This window comes from Argiope bruennichi, chromosome 3 (genome assembly GCF_947563725.1).
Source record: "Argiope bruennichi chromosome 3, qqArgBrue1.1, whole genome shotgun sequence".
Classification (NCBI taxonomy): domain Eukaryota; kingdom Metazoa; phylum Arthropoda; class Arachnida; order Araneae; family Araneidae; genus Argiope; species Argiope bruennichi.
Window position 1 is genome coordinate 103,853,324 of NC_079153.1, and position 7,982 is coordinate 103,861,305.

A 7,982-nucleotide genomic window follows, 5' to 3' on the forward strand; every position below is an offset into this window, starting at 1 on the left:
TTTTAATTTAGTATATTGCTTTGTCTTGAACTAGATTTCACACAGCCAACTTTTCAAAGGATACCACTATAAAGGACACATTCTCTACGACTAATAAAAATGGTTGTGTATAGACATATCTGCTGATTTTCTATCTAGCAGATAGAAAGCAGATGGTTTAACCTATGTTACCAGTTTTAGCTCAAGTATGCTTCGTAGAATGGAAATATGCATTTAGGAGCAATTTTTTTTATCGAGTTTAAGTTGATTAGTAATCATCTTAAATTTTTATATATTTTGGTTGCGAATTCCGAAATTTTTAATGCACATTTATTAATTTTCACTTCTTTCCAAAATTTAAAATATCACTTTAGTTTTGCAATTTTGTTTACCAAATTTAGCAATTTTTAAAAATATTTTTTTTTTGTAAGATTTGAAACAATGCTTTTCATTACTGAGATGAAATTTAAACTGACATCTTACTTAATCAAATATTTTAGACATATTTTCTCGATTCTTAATCCCAGAATTTAAAAGTTTCCTTCCTTCGATGCATTAACTATGAAATAGATTTTGATTTTCTTGTGTTTGGATCTTATACAATTTGTAAAATCTTTCTTTTTCAGCTCAAATTCAATAAATGAAGATATTTTTATTTTGATAAATTATATTGAATGAAATATTTTTTGTCAAAAGAGTAAAATTAATAATTTTTTCAATGTATCTGCATCATCTTATTTTCGCAGTTATAAATTAGCCGATTTCAGTGATTAGTTGGTTCGCCACCACATTAACAACAATAGTGTGAAAAATAAAATTTCACTTTAGTTGCACAGTTGATATTTGTATATTTCAGTTAATAAATATATATATAAATTAAGAATTTAGGACAATTATAACAATAATTCGTGTATCTTTAGCAGATCAAAAGATAATTTAATAGCAAAATAAAAATAATCTTAACTTAAAATCTCAGAGAGATAATAAAACAATAATATCAGTAAGTTATAAAAATAATTATTTACTTTTCATAATATATATGTATATATATGTGCACTTAAAAAGGATTTTTTCCAACAAAGGAAAAGTATTGAATTTAAAGGTTTGATGAAACCATGAAACACATTGTTATGAGCATACTTCAACATATTTTTAAATTTGTTTAAATTAAGAAAGAACAAAGTTTATATAATGAAGAAATATTTTTTCATATTTTAAGATGTTATAAAATAAACTTTCATGCGACATACTATTTTCCAAGTAATGAGCCAAAAATTTCGGAATATCTTTAAATTTTAAATTATTAAAAATTTCGATTGAAATTCCGGAAGGAAATTGTTTTGAAGGAATTCCATCTAAGGAATATTTTTGCCATATTTGATAACTCAATATCAGATAATCTTCTCTATAGAATGTGCTGAATTTTCTATTGCTACTAAGTTCTAATTCAAACGTTCGTTTTTGTTATTAATAGAAATTGATTTTTTTTCTTTTAGAAATTGTATCTAAGAATTCAAGGAGGAAAATCTATTTTTTAATAAATTTAATTTTAGGGAAATGTTTGCGTTTCACTCATTTTAATGATATTTTTAGAACTTCTGTTTAAACAAATACGGAGATTAAGTTTTATATTCTTGTTATTTTATTCTGTATCTTAAAGCATTTTAGTATTGTTTCATATAATATATATGATAACGCAAATATAATTAATCTTTTCTAATCAATTAATTTTTTGCAGTTCAGTTTAGTTCTACTTAATCTAGATTAATAAAATAATAAAATGCTTTAATATATTTCGAAAGCTTTATTAAAAATAGATTAATCATTCTGACATAAATTTTTATTTTTACGGAAGTAACAATTTTCAATCTAAACATAAATGTGAAGCTTTAAATGTTTGTACATTTCATAGAAATTTCTGAAAAATAATCGAAAATCTAATAAAACGGGCAAAAATGCTTGTCCAAAAAATGACTAAATATAAGTAAAAAAAATGAAATTAAGGAAAAATCTGTGATTGATAATATTTTAACATTTTTTTAACGTGCAATAAAATTGCAGATCACTTAAGTGCATATTAAAGTTCCAGAGAAGAGGAAAAGAAGCAAATAACTAATTAATTCTTATTTTTAGGAATCCTTTTTCTAATTCAAAACACTATATTTCATTTTGAAATGAAACATTTTTTTTATTTAAGGTAAGCATTATTTTTTTTGCATATATTATACACTTTAATCATTTCTATAGTTTAATTTCGAGGGAATTATAGAATGCTTATTTCCCTCTTCTTTTTTTTAATTTCTTTTTATGAAGCTGAAAGAAAAGCACTTTTTAAATGCTCCTGCTTTTTTTTTTATTTTAGTTGTTATTTTAGTCTACCTTGCATAGGGGTAGCGCATCTTCCCCGTGATCTGGACGTCCTGGGTTCGAATCCCGGTTCGGGCGTGGTTGTTCTTCATCTGTGTTCTATCTGTGAGGTGTGTGAATGTGCCCCCCTATAAAAAGGGGTTGTGCAAGCGAATGTGTGAGTTTCATCTTCATATGAGCTAGAAGTCAGACTTCTGCCCTCGAGTGCTCAGGGGTCTTTACCCTCAAAAGCTACGGCACTCCCTTTCCGTGGTAACGCGGGCACATCATCATTATCATTTGTAAATACTCTTGTATCGGAAACAACAGTATGTGATATGACTTCCATACAGTCACAAAATGCTGCTGAATAATAACTAAAATATTAGTTTAAAAACAGAATCAATCAATTTAAAATAAAATATTATAATAAATAATTCGTTTTGACCTCTGATTATGGAGGCCATATATATTGCGATACAAATGCGCATACATCGGTTGACGAAAATACTGCAAATCACTGTTACTAGGAGAAGACAACTTTTAAAAAAAAAGAGAAGATAACCTGAAAAAAAAGGAGAGGGAAATTTGAAAAAAGGTAAAAAGAAGAACGCAACTTGATTGATACTAGCTGCTTTTAGCAGTCAGCTGATTTGTCTCGGTGCTAAAAATTTCAATTAAATGCTTTGCTTTTATATCTTACTGGATTCCTCAGCAATGTATGTTTCAATTTCAATTTTTCTTGGCATTGGACTCATGCTATTGTACAAGCCTTATCACGTTCTATTCATTTTGTTATGTATTTCTTGTGATATAGTTATATGTATCCATGCACAAATGCAATATTTAAAAATGGGCACCCGCTAAAAAATTTTTATGATTGCATAATTTTGAAGTTACGCTTTAATTGTAATTATAGTAATAATTTATTAACAGCATGTCTTATAATGAAATCTATTCAACATTGGAAAATAGCCGAATCTTTATACTTTGAAAATTAACAAGGGGGAAATATCCAGATGAAATAATAGTAGCTACAATGTAAACGATTTGAGAATCATCTCAACAATGTAATGATGATTTGGAGTAAAATATGCTCAAAATATTTTTTAATTAATTAAGAAAAAGAGAAAAATAATTGCGGCAAAAAGTTTAGATTGTTGAAAAGGTAATGTTTTGATCTTGAGATGATATAAATAATTTCTTAAGTTATCGCCAAAAAATAGAAACAATTATCTTAATTTTCAATTAATTAAAATTTCAAAAAATCACCCCGAGGTACATATTCCCTCCCTTTAAAGTATGTATGCGCCAAGTTTTCTAGATCTAGATCTCTACTATCTAATAATAACTCTAAGTCAAGTGGCCTGGCTTGTATAGCATTAATAAACACATACACACAGATTCATTTTTATTATTATCAGAGATTACTAAAAATTTTGAATTATGTATAAACTCTGTCATAAAAACACCAGGTTAGTAATGTGTTCTTCTGCTTGAACTTCATTATTATTCTATCATATTCTTCTATGTAAAGTATCTACGGGAAAAGAGATATAGTAAAATAAAGATCACATGAGAAGGTCACAGACCTATTACTTCATAAATGTTATGAATATAAATATTTATATATTCCAGCAATGCTTTGTTTTACAGATATGTCTTGCTCATAAATCATTCTCTGAATGTATGAATAATTCTCGCTATATAAACATTCCTTTATGCTGTTCAAATGAGGAATTTAGTTCTAAATCATTTTTCTGGCAAGTGGCATAAAATTCCTTTTTTTGGGAGGAATTTCACGCACTGCCGTTTCAGTAAAATATTGTAAATTAATATTAAATTAAATATTAACTTACAATATTTACAGATTGGGAAAGATTAAGATAAACATTAAGATAATAATTTAATTCACAATATTTAAATAAAGTTATTAAATAATAATAATGAAATAATATTAAATAAACCATGTAAAAATTTTAAATCATATTCCAATAATAAAACTATACAAAATTAAGCTTCAAAGTAAATCTGCTGTACAACGATAAAATTTCCATCTAAAAAGACATAACGTGGATTCTAAAATTTAAATCGTTGTTCTTCAATGGATTATATCACATCAGCCGAAATTAACTTTAACCGAGATTTCTAATTGGTATAGATTTTTAAAGTTATTAATATATAGGAACATTAATAGATACCTTATTTTAGTTTCAAATAATTCATTGCATTTAGCATCAAATTGCAATTAAATATGACCAATATCTCTGCAAAACAGCTGGTCGCCAAAGACGACTAGCGAAATAGTAAATGCAAAATACTTTTGATACTTTTAATGAAATATGAATAATAATTTTGATGAAATAATTTATGTATATGATACACGATACGAAATATTAAAATTAATATATAATCTTAATGTTACTACAATTCATGTTATGTGTAAGGAATTGATGAATATGATATTGATGGTGGTCTATTTTTATGAACTATGACATTATATTTGATAATCTCGCTCCTGTATTTACTGTGGTAAAACGCCCTTTCATTTTCTTCCAGAGTTATCTCCATAAAAAAGAGAAAAAATGTTTTACCTTTCACTTAACAATACTTTTTACACTTCATGTTATGGGTTTTTCCCTTGTTTTCCCTTGATTCATTTGTTGCAATTTAAAGCAATATATATAAATACGATGCTTTTTCTAAAGCAGAACAGATAAAAAAAAAGAAATTGTTCTAATAATAATAGAAATATTTATTTTTTCTGTATAACAAAGGATTTTAAGAACAATGAGATGTATTTCCTGTTTTGGTAGCAAATCTATCAAGGACTTGGATGACACATTTTGTCATGCAATTTCATTATTGCTTTGACACTTGCAACGGTATTAAAAAATTCGCCAATGTTGAACTGACTACAAAAATTATGTTTCTGTTTGTTATCATTTTTTTTATTATTATATAGAGATTGTTTTTGAAATCTTTGTGAAAACGCAAACTCTTAATAAGATGAAGGAAAGATCATATTAGAATGTGAATTATTCCAAATTCAAATTAAAAAAATGGGGTTCAATCATAGATCACATGAATTATCTCATATAAGATTTTATGTCAAAAAATATGGGTTGAAGCTCGATAATCTTTTAAAATAATATAAATTGTAAAAGAAAAATCTGTATCACTTCCCTTAAGAGCATAACTAATTTTTATTCAGTCAGTCATTTTGATAATATGAATATTCTTTTAATATGATTCTATTCTATTCTGATAGACATATAAATCAATTATCATACCTTTGAGTATGCATTTCAATAATTACAATTGGAATTTTATTGCAATGAAATGCAAACAGTTAAGACTATCAGAAGTTTATATGTGTTGTGAAATATTTTTGATGCTTTCCAGAAACTTATTAAAGATATATTTTATAATAAAGTTTGAATTATTGCTGATATACATCTGCCCATCATGTTAATATACTGATTTATTCGAAATAATGATAGATTTCTATTCTATGATAATTTTTATCATTTTTTGAAATGATTGCTCTAATCACCATTGGATGCTGTCTTCAGTTCTATGATACATCATTGTTAAGGAATTTAACTAATTTAACCTTTGGAAGTTAGAATTCATCAGTCTAGAAGAGAAATTGGAATATTTTAACAAAAAAGTGAGAAATACTTTTCCTCCTCTTCCAGTTCATGAAAGATAAGACTTGTATTTCATAGAAACCACTCACAATGCAGTTATTCTTATCTCTCCTTGTTGTCAATCAGGAGTTATAACGGACCGTTTTCCTTTCAACAGTATATGTAGAAAGCAAAATGGCAAAATAAATTAAAAAAGAAAATACGCTTAGGGAAATTAAGAAATTCTTTGGTGTTTAAGGATATTTTTTTTAAACTATGAAGTATCTAAAATATTCCCTCAAATTCATTGTGAATTTTTTTCATTAATTAAAAATTAATTTAATTTATTTTACTTTATAAAATCGGAAATTATCTGTTTCTTTTTGATAAAATAGTTTTCCATTTTTATGCTATTATAGGAGTAATTCCATTTTATGTTAGAATTTGTCATTTATTTTATCTGATCTGAGTACGATAAGTATCAGCTTATAGAGTAAACAACTGAATATCTGTGTCAAAATATTTATTTTTACAGTTACGAAAGAAAATGCTAGAAACAAGAGAAACAGGTAAGTTCATTTTTTAAATATTCAAAGTCTTTTATTATATTTTTTTCGTTTCCCATTAATATTTATGTACTTTAAGTCCTTCGGCAAATAAAATTAGACACACAAATTTTTGATTCTAATTAATACATAATCATTCTTTTTGTTGAAAAAATATATTTATCATTTAATTATAATTGAAGTAATAAAATGAATAGATTGTTTTCCAATTTCAAAACTCTTTACTTTTCTTCTATATGGTATCAAATACTCTCTCTTTCAGTTATGCTTTTAAACTCAAGTGCTATGTTCTTTTGTTGCTGCCGTTGTATCATTATTCATTGGCATATGGAAAAAGGATAAAAATACAGAGATATATTGTCCAGTTAAATTAAAATTCTACGATTAAAAGATATTGTTGGTCCTCAATGAATTATTTTCCCGAATTTCACAATATTCAATTTTTAATGAATTATTATTTTTGCTTCCATTTCTCTATTTATAAATTCGCCCACTTATGGATTTAAGACAATCAGTTTCTTCACAAGGAGCTGCAATATAAGATAGAAAAGAAGCTCATTGGAATAAATATCGGAAATTCTTTGTAATATCCTCCAAATATGCTTTTAATTTTGTGAATTGATTTTGTCTCTCAGTCCTTTATCAACTAATTATTCCATTTCAAACTAACATATTTTAAGAAAAGTTATAACCAATTAAATGAAGGAATGGTTAAAATGGATAATAGCTATGAGAATAGACGTTATGATGGAGATGATATCTTTTCAGAATTCTGAAGAAGGAAAGGTTAGGCCATTGTATACTGTATCAGATACTTGAAGTTTTAATAATATGCCATGTTTTTATTCAGCCGCTCTAGAATAAAATTTTTAAAATATCGGCAAATTGGAATTAATTTCTTCCAATCACATTACACGAAAAAAAAACTACGGTTGTTATTCAAATCAAAAACTAAGCCAACTTCTAAATTTTACTTATTCTAAGTGCAAAGTTGGAGTGTCATATAATTTTAATCGTTTCCGTGGATCTAATATTAGTACTTACATATTTTAAGAAAAAAATTTATTCTGGAAACTATTTCAAGCTTGAGGGTTCCATAATTGCCAAAATCTTTTAAGATAATATATAATTAAAGATAATAATTCTAATTTTAAGATAATATATTCTGATTTTTCTTAGATCATTACATGTCAAGTTAATTTTGTAACATTTGCTTTTAGCACCAAAACAAAATGTCCATCAAATCAAAACCAATCAAACATGTTTGAATGACGTGTCCTTCTAGAAAAGATACATTTATATGAAAGATGTCAAACACAACAATGCTATTCTTTTAAATGTCATATCCGAGAATAAACAAAATAATAAAGGAAGGAAGTCTGGAACTTTCATTGTGCAATCATTAGCGAAAAACCGCAACTTAACAATATTTCAGAAAAAACAAAATACAATGAAAAGA